At 52.3% G+C, this 11,120-nt stretch overlaps 1 pseudogene; it reads right to left on the bottom strand.

The window, feature by feature from the left end:
* Positions 1 to 971: 971 nt before the first annotated feature.
* Positions 972 to 1,347, bottom strand: LOC129152142 (60S ribosomal protein L31-like; annotated as a pseudogene).
* Positions 1,348 to 11,120: the final 9,773 nt, after the last annotated feature.

Genomic DNA, 11,120 nt, shown 5'->3' on the forward strand with positions numbered 1-11,120 from the left:
GGGCTCTCCTGAGCAGGGAGGTTTCTGTTGCCCAGCCAGGTCCACTGCACTCAGCCCCAGGCGGACATAAAAATGCCAACTGCCTTGCTTCATGGAGCGACTCACCCTCGGATGGGAGGGTATATAGGAGCTTCCAGGTCTCTAGCCCTGCCATTTGCCAGCGTGCGTAACATGCCACCCCCATGCCACCGTTACATGTGTGACTTCTCACACGGACCGGTCTCATGGTTGCCAACCTGTGGTCTCACAGTGAGGAGAACAAAAGGAAGCAGATAGTAACCGTGTGGCTAATGGTTACAGTTAGAGGAAAGAGGATCTTTCTCTTATTTTCCAAATCAATAATGACAAAGGACACATTATGAAGGAAATAAGCTAATACTAATTATTCCCAAATATGATTGCGAAAATAGACAGTCTTCTGAGAAAATGAGGACTTTAAAATCTTGGCTTTTAAAAAAATATATATTTTTATTGATTTCAGAGAGGAAGAGAGAGAGAGATAGAAACATCAATGATAAGAGAGAATCATTGACTGGCTGCCTCCTGCACGCCCCCCAACTGCGGATTGAGCCCGCAATCCCAGGCATGTGCCTTTGACAGGAATCGAACCTGGGACCCTTCAGTCCACAGGCCGATGCTCTATCCACTGAGCCAAACCAGCTAGGGCTAATCTTAGCTTTTTGTTAACAGCTTTGGTGAGGTGCCGTTTATAAATATATCCTACAACTCAAGTGTACAATTCAGTGCTTTAGAGTGAATTTACAGCGTTGTGCGGCCGTCACCATAAATCAGTTTTACAACCTTTTCATCCCCCAGTGAGATCCCCTGTGCCAGCTTACAGTTAATCTCCATCCACCCCCACCCCCCTACCCCAGTCCCCCAGCTCCAAGCCACTGCAGTCTACTTTCTCTCTCCATAAATTTGAATCTTGGCTGTTTTATTTTTTGCAGTTTTATAACTTTATTTGACAGTCAGCAGTTAGTTCTCACCCACATGAACTGTTGTAGATGTTTGAAAGCGGTGACAGGTACACAGGTGAGCAATGTATAGAGCTTGTCTGGTGCATCTTCATCCTTGCTACGTTGTCCGGACAACTGTACCCGGGTACCATATGGGCCATTCCTTACTCCTTCGGCCCAGGCAGTTTTGCTCAGCCTGTGTCAATGCGGACATCTGGCGTTCCCATCTCCTTCATGGCAAATTTCCGGGTCTCCTCCAGTGCCCAAGGGACACGCTTCTTGAAACCCACCCCATGGCTACACTTGAGATGTTGACGATGTGTTCTCTGGTCACCACCCCGTGGATGGCAGGACGGCCCTTCTCACCACCCTTCTCTGCGGGAGCCATGACGCCCAGCCCAAGCTGGAAGAGCAAACCGTGGCTGTTTCAGAATGCAGTGTTTCTCGGCCCCGTGTTCTCCCTGGCCCGGTTGGAGATTGGGGAAGAGGCAGCATGGGGTGGTGGGAAGCGTGGGGACCAGGAGCCCAGCCCAGATCTGCTCAACTGGGACACCCCCCAGGCGTGTGGGACTGAGCGGGTGACTCCTCTTGGGGCTCAGTGTCTTCAGGGGTAAAGCGAGCCCCACAATAGCAGCTTCGCAAGGTGGCTGAGAGATACCTGATGTGGAAACACACTGTGAACTCGGGAGGTGGCACCCGCCGATTCGTAGATGAGGAAACACGCTTAGCAGGTCAGGTGATGTCCCTGGTGTCACTCAGCTAGAAAGGGATGGAGCTGGAATTTACAGTTTTCTGTTTGGTTCTGAAGCTCAGGTGTTTCTACTACACCCCATGGGTCTCTCCAAATGAGCCCAAAATTGAGCTGAGGTACCTTGTCAAGTCTCTGAGCTGCACAGAATAATGTAATTCTCCACTGAGCTCACACATAATGAACCCGCACTGTGAGCCCAGGACAGCTGCCTCCAGCCCCGCCCCCCCAGCACCCCCAGCACCCCGCCCCCCCCGCCCCCCCCCCCCCCCCCCCCGCATGATGCCCGGATCCAGCTAGAACTTGGAGTTTTTTCTGGGTTCCCAGCTGTGAATCTGTGGCCCAGGCATCGAAGGCACCTCTCAACTGACAGTCTCCTTCCCTTTGCTCTGTACTTCCATTTCAAACCAGTTCAGAGAAAGGAAGGGGGATGGGGGAGAGAGAGAAGAGAGAGAGAAAGAGAGAGAGAGAGAGAGAGAGATCAGCTGCCTCCCGCATGCCCCCGACTGGGGATGGAGCCACAACCTGGGCATGTGCCCGGACCAGAATCAAACCAGCGACCTCCTGGTGCATGAGCTACACCAGCCAGGCCACAGCTCTTGCTCCCGGAGAGCCACTGCTCTCACCTTTGACTCTGCAGCTCTGTGAGCCGGACACTCAGGATCCCCCTCCCACAGCACAGGGCCCCTCCCGGCGGCAGCGGCAGTCTCACATTCTACAACCCCGACCTTGGTAACCAGACTCCAAAGTCGTCTTGCCATTAGTCATCTGCCAGAGAGTCAACCACGGGCTCTGTCCTGGGAAACAAAGGCTCAAGTGACGCCGGGGACTTTGAAACCTCCAAAGTCATTACAGCTCAGCACATTTGCCAAGGCGATTACCTGAAAAAAAAAAAAAGGCCCAGTCCCAGGGCCTCCCTGGAATTCTGAACTTGCCTTTAAGAGTAAGGTAAAGCGAGGACCCCCAATAGGGGTCCCTGTGGGAGAGCTGGTGCCGCCTCCTTCCACGACTGAGGCAGCGCAAGGCCTCGTGTGGGTCACTTCCCCGCTCTGGGACGGAGTTTGCTTCTTTGCAGAATAAGTGTGGTCAGGTCAGTTGTTTTTAAAGAAGTTATTTTCTATAGCATCCTCCCTCCACCCCCAGCCCACACAGACCAAGTTCTGTTTTCTTTTACTTTACATATTTGTGTTTTTCAAAATAATTCACTATTGATGAAAGTCTCCCTTTTTCCCCCATCGACCCCCTCCAGCCCGCCCCTGTCCGCCCCCCCCCCCGCCCCAGGCCTTCACCACCCTATTGTCTGTGTCCAGGGGCCATGCATATATGCATACAAGGTCTTCGTGTGATTACCTCCCACCCACCCACCTTCCCCCACCTTCTCTTCGAGATTCCGCACTCTGTTCCATGCTTCCATGTCTCTGGATCCATTCTGTTCATCGGTTTATTTTGTTACTTAGATTCCACGTAGGAGTGAGGTCACGTGATACTTGTCTTTCTCTGGCTGGCTTCTTTCACTTAGCGTTATACTCTCCAGGTCCATCCATGCTGTTGCAAATGGTAAGAGTTCTTTCTTTTTTATAGCTTCATAGTATTCCATTGTGTAGATGAACCACAACTCTCTTATCCACTCATCTGCTGATGGGCACTTGGCCTGTGTCCAAACCTTAGCTATTGTAATTGTCTGCTATGAACATAGGGGTGCATATATTCTCCCTGATTGGTGTTTCTGCTTTCTTAGAAGTGGGATCACTGGGCCAAATCGGAGTTCCATTTTAATTTTTTTAAGGAAACTCCGTACTGTTCTCCACAGGGGCTGCACCAGTCTGCATTCCCACCAGCAGTGCACGAGGGTTCCCTTTTCTCCACATCCTGGCCAGCACTTGTCGTTTGAGGATTTGTTGATGGTAGCCATTCTGACCTGTGTGAGGTGATACCTCCTTGTCGTTTTAATTTACATCTCTCAGATGATCAGTGACTGTGAGCATTTTTTACACGTCTCTTGGCCGTCGGAATGTCCACGTTGGAGAAGTGCCTGTTTAGGTCCTTTGCCCATTTTTAAATTGGATTGTTTGTCCTCCTTTTGGGGTCACCCTTTTTGCAACAAACAAAGGGGCTTCTCTGGCATCATTTCCGGGGAAGGTGGGAGGTGGGGAGCAGGAATTTCTTCCAGTGTCCTGTGGCCAGGTAGCCACAGTCCCAGGCGAGAAAGGAGGAGTGACTGGCCAGTTCATCGGAAGGTCAGACACCCTTAAAAAGCGCCTTTCCTGGAGCATGGAAAAGCAATGCAAGGGGTTAGCCTTGGGCCGCCGCCTGCCTGGCTCTTATGGGAAAAACAGAAGTTAGGGTGGGCGGAGTGTGAGGAGTGGGTGTTGATGGCCCTCTGGGCCTCCCCGCAGCTGTTGAGCCGCAGCCCTGACAGGGGCGGCTTGTGAATTGCAGCAGGAACAGCAGTCCCCGCCTCCCCCTTCTTCCACCCTGGCCCTGCCTGCTCCCTGCATCCCTGCCGGGGCTGAGAACCCACCCACTGCAGAGGCCCTGCCTGGCCGGTCCCTCCCACGCAGCTATTTTGGGAACAGGAACTCGGATGTTTGGGTGGAAGAGGGGTAGCCAAGGGCCTGGGGGCAGGCGGGCCGAGGAGAGGGCCAGCAGCTCAGCCACACTGAGCTGACCTCAGTGCTCAGAGCGGAGGCAGCTAGCTCCCCTGCTCTCCCCTGGGCACAAAGACACGGTCACGTGGCCCTGGGCCTGCCGCCTGAAAGAGCTCCCATTGTCCAGGCCTCAGGTTTCAGGGAACCAGATGCTGGGAGGACTGACTTTTTTCTCTCTTTCTTTTAAAGCAACAGGGGCTGGCCAAGGCCAACTGCATTTTCAACTCCGGAAGGGGGCGGGGGTCTACACACACACACACACACACACACACACACACACACAAGCCAAACAGACTTCTCCAAGTTTGTTTTTCTGACACGTTGGAAACCACACAGTTCAGAGAAATCTCATCTCACACGCTGGGCCTGCGTTCCCGGAACGTGTCCAGCGACGGCTGTGTCAACACCGCTGCACTCAGCAAGCTGGCCTCCCCCCGAGACACTGGGATTTGCCAGGAAAAAAACAGGACCGGCCCCTGGGCTGAGAGGGGAGAGGGATGGGATCGGGCAGAGTTCAAAGGGAGGGTGGGCTTCCAATTGGACAATGCGCTTCCCCGATTACACAGTTGCTACTGACCCCTCCAAAGGCCATTGCTGCAGCCACCTCGGCACCCAGACGGGTTCCTAGAAGGGGGTTCCCAGAAGGGGCTGTGTCTGTGAGCTGAGCACCTGAGGGGAGCAGTGTCGGAGGGGGTGGGAGGCCAGGGGTTGAGGGTGGCTCTCAGCTTCTCGGATGAACCCTGCCAGGAGAGAGGCCGCTTGGGAAGAGGGAAGAGCTGAAAGAGGGAATAGGCATCTTGGGGACTCCTTGTCGGTCGCCTTGCTGGGAGGACAATTGTGTCCTCCTTGCAGAGGGTGGTGGAGGTGCTTACCACAGGGTGGGGACCACATGGGTGTCCCTCTCACCAGTTTGTCCTTAGAGGCCCCAGGGGTGGTCCTAATTGTGTCTCCAGTTTTTGTTTTGAGGCCAGATCCTCTTACTTTGCTCCCAGGAGGCGGAGGACAGCTGCCCCCTCCGTGGAGAATGTGGGGGTATGGAATTTCAGTGAAAACAGCCGTCCAGGCCCCCAAGGCAGCCGTGGGACTCCAAACGCTTTCTGCACATGGAGTAAGCCCCAGTCTCAGGGCAGCAGGAGCCACCAGTCCCTTGTCCTGATCTCAGGCATTTCTAGGGTCAGCCAGGACCCGCCCTTCGCAGTTTGGTCACAGTCTAGCCCAAGATGACACCATGGGACTTCCTGCCTCTCCTCCTGCTTCTGACTCAACTCCTAGGCAATTGGGAGGGGCAGTGAGGGGGTCTGTGGTACTGGCTGTGCTGGAGAGGGAGCAACCAGCTGTCCTCCTGCTCGGAGAGCGTGCGTGGAGGGTGGGGGTCGGCTTCCCCGTACAGGTGGGCAGGACCTGGGCAGCCCTGGTGAGGTGTGTTGCTCGTGGAATGTATTCTCTGGCTGTGGCCAGTGGGCGGTCTGGTCTCCAAAAAGCTCCCTTAGAGCTAAATCAGCCGTGCCGCCCTTTGGTTCTCACCATATAACCGGCACCCCTTTTTGGTGTGTTTCTCGTTGAGTCACCTCACTCACCTGGCAACTCCAAGGAGCATGCTGGCTCTTTCCACTTGGGGATATGGGACCATCAGCGTCTCACACTGTGGCTGGGGGAGGTGCTGCCTCCCTCCCTCCTCTCCCCTGCAGCAGCTCGCCTACACCCGGGCTGGGTACCGGGGTGAGACCCATCCTTGGAAACCTCCAGAAAAGAAGCAAAAGGCCTTTCTCTTCTCATCCATCTCAAACCTCATGTAAAACCCTCTTCTATTTCCCACTCCTCCTCTGATGGTGATGCTGCTGCTGGTGATGCTGATGATGGTGGTGGTGATGGTGCGTGCGTGTGTGTGTGTGTGTGTGTGTGTGTGTGTGTGTGTGTACAGTGGAACACATGGCTTCCCATTCTTGACCTTTTAACTCTGCTCTCCTTCAGGCGGGCAGAAGGAAAACCTGGTTTTGTGCCCTGGCACCTCTTTGCATCGGTCTGTGCAGTCTCAACCTCGGAGCCGTGCTCTTTAGCAACTTCAGGGTCAAGGGTTCTGCTCCCAGTCTGGGGTCGTCTCTACGACCACGATGGTCTTCATTTCCATTTGCAGTGGGTGGGGAGTCCCAACAAGGAGCCACGGGGGATCAAAAGAGGGCGCAGTTAATCAATATTTCACATACCCGCCGGCCAGGGTTATGTGATTTTTAAGTTAACTGGTTTCAGTTTCCCTGCCAGGTCCTCCACTGGCCACTGGCAGCCATCTCGTGGTGTGACCTTGGGCACTTCGCTTCAGATCTCTGAGCCTCAATTTTCCAAGGCTGGATCATCGCAGAGGTCCCTTCCAGCTCTAAACTTCTAACATGGATGTGCTGAGGATTCTGGACAAGCCTCTATGTGCTGAGCCCTGACGTCCATGTGAAATGCAGTGAGTCCTCATCAGAGTCCAATTTCTCTAGTAATGGAGGGGAGGGCTGGTATAGATTCAATATAATCCACTGATAATCCCAAAGCCCACAGTAGCCTTTGGTTTTGATCTCCTGTATTAGAACAGCAGAGAAGCTGCAAAATTGACCAATTTGAATTCTACCTGTCCCTTCCCCTTCTATCCTCTCAAAGACATGCTAATTTGATCTGTAATGTGGCCAAAGGGCAGACAGTAGAAGGGAGGAGAAGCCAGAGGCATGAAAAATCCCCAAACTGGATCATCCACCCCCTGGATAATGGGCAGTTGCCTGAACAGAATGCTCAATGAACACTCGTCCTTTTTCCAGCCGGCCCCTGTCCCCACGCTGCAGTGGCTGTAATCTCCATGGCAAAATGCATTAAACTGTCTCGCTCCTTAGACACATTCCACCATTCCTCACGCCAATCACAGGCAGGCTAGATTTTTTTGAAATCGAGAAACTGGTTAATTGTCATTTGGAAGGAGCAAAATTTCAAACACCTTACCAAAATGTTAGTCTGCGGGCCCAAGGACTGTGCTTTCTGCTGCCGTCTAGGCCAGGAGAAGCCAACAGGAACTTGCATAAATTTTTCAACTTTGCCTGCATAATTACAAATGTCCTTGTATGAATACCTGTGAACCCATGAATGTGCCCGACTTGTAAATATCGCTGGAATGCCACATGACCTCTGGGGGTCTCTCTCGATGCCATGATCTTCTTTTAGAGGATGGGTTCCCCATCCTTGCTAACGTAATCTCTATCTCAGTTCACATTTTTGAGAAAGAATTTCTGATTGGCTCTTGGTTAGCCTACGGATGGGCTGTCTTTGGCTCAGAGGAAGATGTGTTCATGGCCTGCTCTACCCAGTCTCTGCCTGGAAGAGGCATCCCATGTACCTTAAAATTCTGACCACAGAGACTTGGACTAAAAGTAGATGTCTGAGCAGGTCAGTGATTGTAAAACTCTTGGGCTCCATGTTAAGAGACTGGACCAGGCAAGATCCTTCCCTACCACAGACCCTGCGATCTGCGTGTGGATTGCATGAGTCTCTGAAGGTCCCTCAAGTGCTAATATTCTGTCTTTCCTGAGCCTAGAGACTTGTTCAGTCTCTCAGACCAGATCCAAGCAGAGATAAGGATCCCCAAGACAGAGTGCCTGCCTTGGGGCCGGCTGGTAGCCAGGAAGCCCTGCACTAGGACTGAGGTGGTAGAGAAGGCTGGGAGGTAACGGGAATGCAGAAGAACCAGGGACCAGAACTGTGTTGACCATGACCCCTGAATGGGGGAACAACCAAAGGTCAAGGCTAGAACAGGTGTTACGGGGTGGCAGGGTTGGACACCTGGATGCTTCTGGCATTTGGAGTTGGGTATCCTCTGCCTCTATCCTCTGAGTAACCTTGGGGCTGGGGAACTTGCAGGGAGGAAGACTCAAACCCTGCCCAGAGCTGTTAGGCTTCCAGAGCCCTTTTACCTGCTGGTGCTCCCAGCCCCCAGCTGCTGTGGCTGTTGGCTGCCAACAGCTCATAGTTTTTCCCATTCTCCAGAGGATTGCCCTTGGCTGAACCTGAGGTTATACATCTCACCCTCCAGAGGCAGCCCTTGACTAACTGATACAGGGTACCAACTGTACGTTGCAATTAATCCTCCAGAACACCTGTGGGTTCAGGCTGAGGGTCGTCTCCAGTGGGGACCTCTCATGAGACCTTCCTTTAATAAATCATGTGCCTTGAATTCCTGCTTAGGCTCTGCTTCTAGGGACTCTCCCCAGGTGACATTTTGTTGATTAACATTTGGGAAGGGCCTGCATCTTTGAGGTTCTGTGGGACAACCTCTTTGATGTCTGTTTCTTTCACGCTTTGGGATCTGCCATTCCAACAAGGGGGACCCACAGGGTGGATTTATCAAGGCTCTCAAGGAACAACATCACTACTGCTCTACAAGGTTAATTCATTTAGAGCACAAAGAGAATTTTTTTGGTGTCACGGGAGGTTTTAATTTATTATGCACTGATAAAAATTTGTACTTTAACAATTGAGTTAGAAAAGAAAAGAACGTATTCGTTTTATTTTGAATTGCCTCCCAAACATGCAAATTAATAGAAATTGCTTAAAGAATGTGGTATGGGCATTTCTATCTTGGACTTTTCCTTTATTGTTTTCCTCTTAGCCCTTCCCCCAGCTCCTCCTCCTCCCCCTCCTCCTCCTCCTCCTCCTCCTCCTCTTCCTCCTCCTCCTCCTCCTCCTCCTTTACTTTCTCTTTCTCGACCTCATGCTCACTATCACCTGTGATACTCATCTCAAAAATTTCAGCTCCTTGAGTCACTCCAGTGTGTGTCTTCTCATAGGAGCTTTGTGTTCACTTCTCACCCTGCAAACAATGATCTGAAGCATAGTTCCTGCTCCTACAAAGGAAGCCCCTGCTTCCTGGCTCCCCCCACCATGCTACAGCCAGGAGTTTCCATGACTACTTGGCATTCTGAGCTGTCCCTCTGTTTATCCAGGAGTTCATCACATTGGCCATGCAGACTTGTTCTGCCTCCCTTCCCCTTATTTCAGTTCCCCAATCGTGCCTCATGCCCAAGGCCTTCCCTTTTACCCTCTTCTCCCCATAGTGGCAATGGCTGCTCCTTGAGAGGCATTGAAGACTGTTGACAAGAGCAAGAACAAATGGGTCTAGAATGGCTTTGTGGGTTGGTGTATCAGTTTTCTATGGCCACATGACGAGTTATCCCAAACTTAGTGGCTGAAAACAACATCTGTATGTGGCTCACAGTTCTGCAGGGCAGAGTCCTGATGTGTCGTGGTTGGGTTCTCTGCTCAGAGTCTCACAGCGTTCTTCTGTGGTCCAAGTTAGAATGGATTCCATGCTGTTTCTAAAACATCAGGGCTCCTTGCTGTGTATTCTGATTCGCTTTATTTTTTCTTGAAGAGCAGATTTGCAGACTTTTATTTTTGAAATTAGTACAGAGAACAATACAAGCTATATTTTTATAAGAGCCTGAGTGTAGGGATTATCCTTGCGCAGCAGAGGGAAAATCTCTTCCTTGTGGTCTTCAGGTTGTTACAGATCAGGTCAGATTCTAGGTCTAAATGAAGGATATTGAGGAAGTTAAAGTCAGATCACTTCAAGATTGTTATTTTTTAAATTTAAATTTTAATTTTTTCTGCTGAGAGAGGAATACCACTGCTGGAGGTTTAAAAAATCTGTCTATATATATAAAAGCCCAGCAACCGAATAGCAGAACTACCAGAATGACCGGTCAACCAGTCGCTATGACACACACTCTCCACCAGAGGGCAGACGCTCAATGGAGGAGCTGTCCCCTGGTTGTCAGTGTGCTCCCATAGTGGGAGCACCACTCAGAGGGTGGGTCCATAGCCGCTCGGCTGACCGGGATGAGCGGTGCTCCCACAGAGGCCGATCCCTGTAGGCCACACCCCCCACCAGTGCATGAATCCTGTGCACTTGGGCCTCTAGTATATATAAAAGCCTAAGTGACCAAATGACTGGTGGACCAGTTGCTATGATGCGCACTGACCACCTGGGGGCAGATGCTCAAAGCAGGAGCTTCCCCCTGGTGGTCAGTGAGCTCCCACAGTGGGAGCGCCACTCAGCTGATTGATGGGCACCAGATGCCCGGCTCACGGCTGAGCTGTGATGGCGTGAGCCTCTCATGCCTCCGCAGCAGCGGGGCTGGGATGAGCGGGAGCAGCGTAGTGCCGGGCCCATGCTCAGGTTCCTCCCTGGCCACCTGCCGCTTTGTGCACTACTACATCCCTCGGGGGATGTCGGACTGCTGGTTTCGGCCTGATCCCCGTGGATTGCGAGAGGGCGCAGGCCAGGCTGAGGGATCCCACTGGTGCACGGATCATTGGCAGTTACATTGGAAACTGTGTTTTTCCCCCCTTGACTCAAATTGGCATGATCATGGGTAGGGGCAGAGAGCGTGGGTGGTTGGGTTGATCCAAGACAGAGGTCCGTAGTCAGGTAGATTGGAAGCACATTGAGGATGCATCAGGAGAGTGTGATGAGCAAAGAGCCTGCCAATTATGGAGGGGGGTTTGGGAGGAGACCTGGGTCGAAGCACTAATGCACCTGGACCTGAGTGGGGCGAGAACTGGGCAGGAGCAGTGCCTCAGAGTCCTAAAGGGGTGCTCTTTGTGATCACCTGTCACAGCAGGGCATGGAGCATCCTGCCTCTGCCTTGGTTGCCAGGCACCAGAGTTGGCGATGAGGAGAGAGACCATTGCACAGCTGACTGGGAGGGAGGAAAGAGGCCGGGCGTGAAAGGGGGCTCC

The sequence above is a fragment of the Eptesicus fuscus genome, chromosome 18 (genome assembly GCF_027574615.1).
Source record: "Eptesicus fuscus isolate TK198812 chromosome 18, DD_ASM_mEF_20220401, whole genome shotgun sequence".
Taxonomy (NCBI): Eukaryota; Metazoa; Chordata; class Mammalia; order Chiroptera; family Vespertilionidae; genus Eptesicus; species Eptesicus fuscus.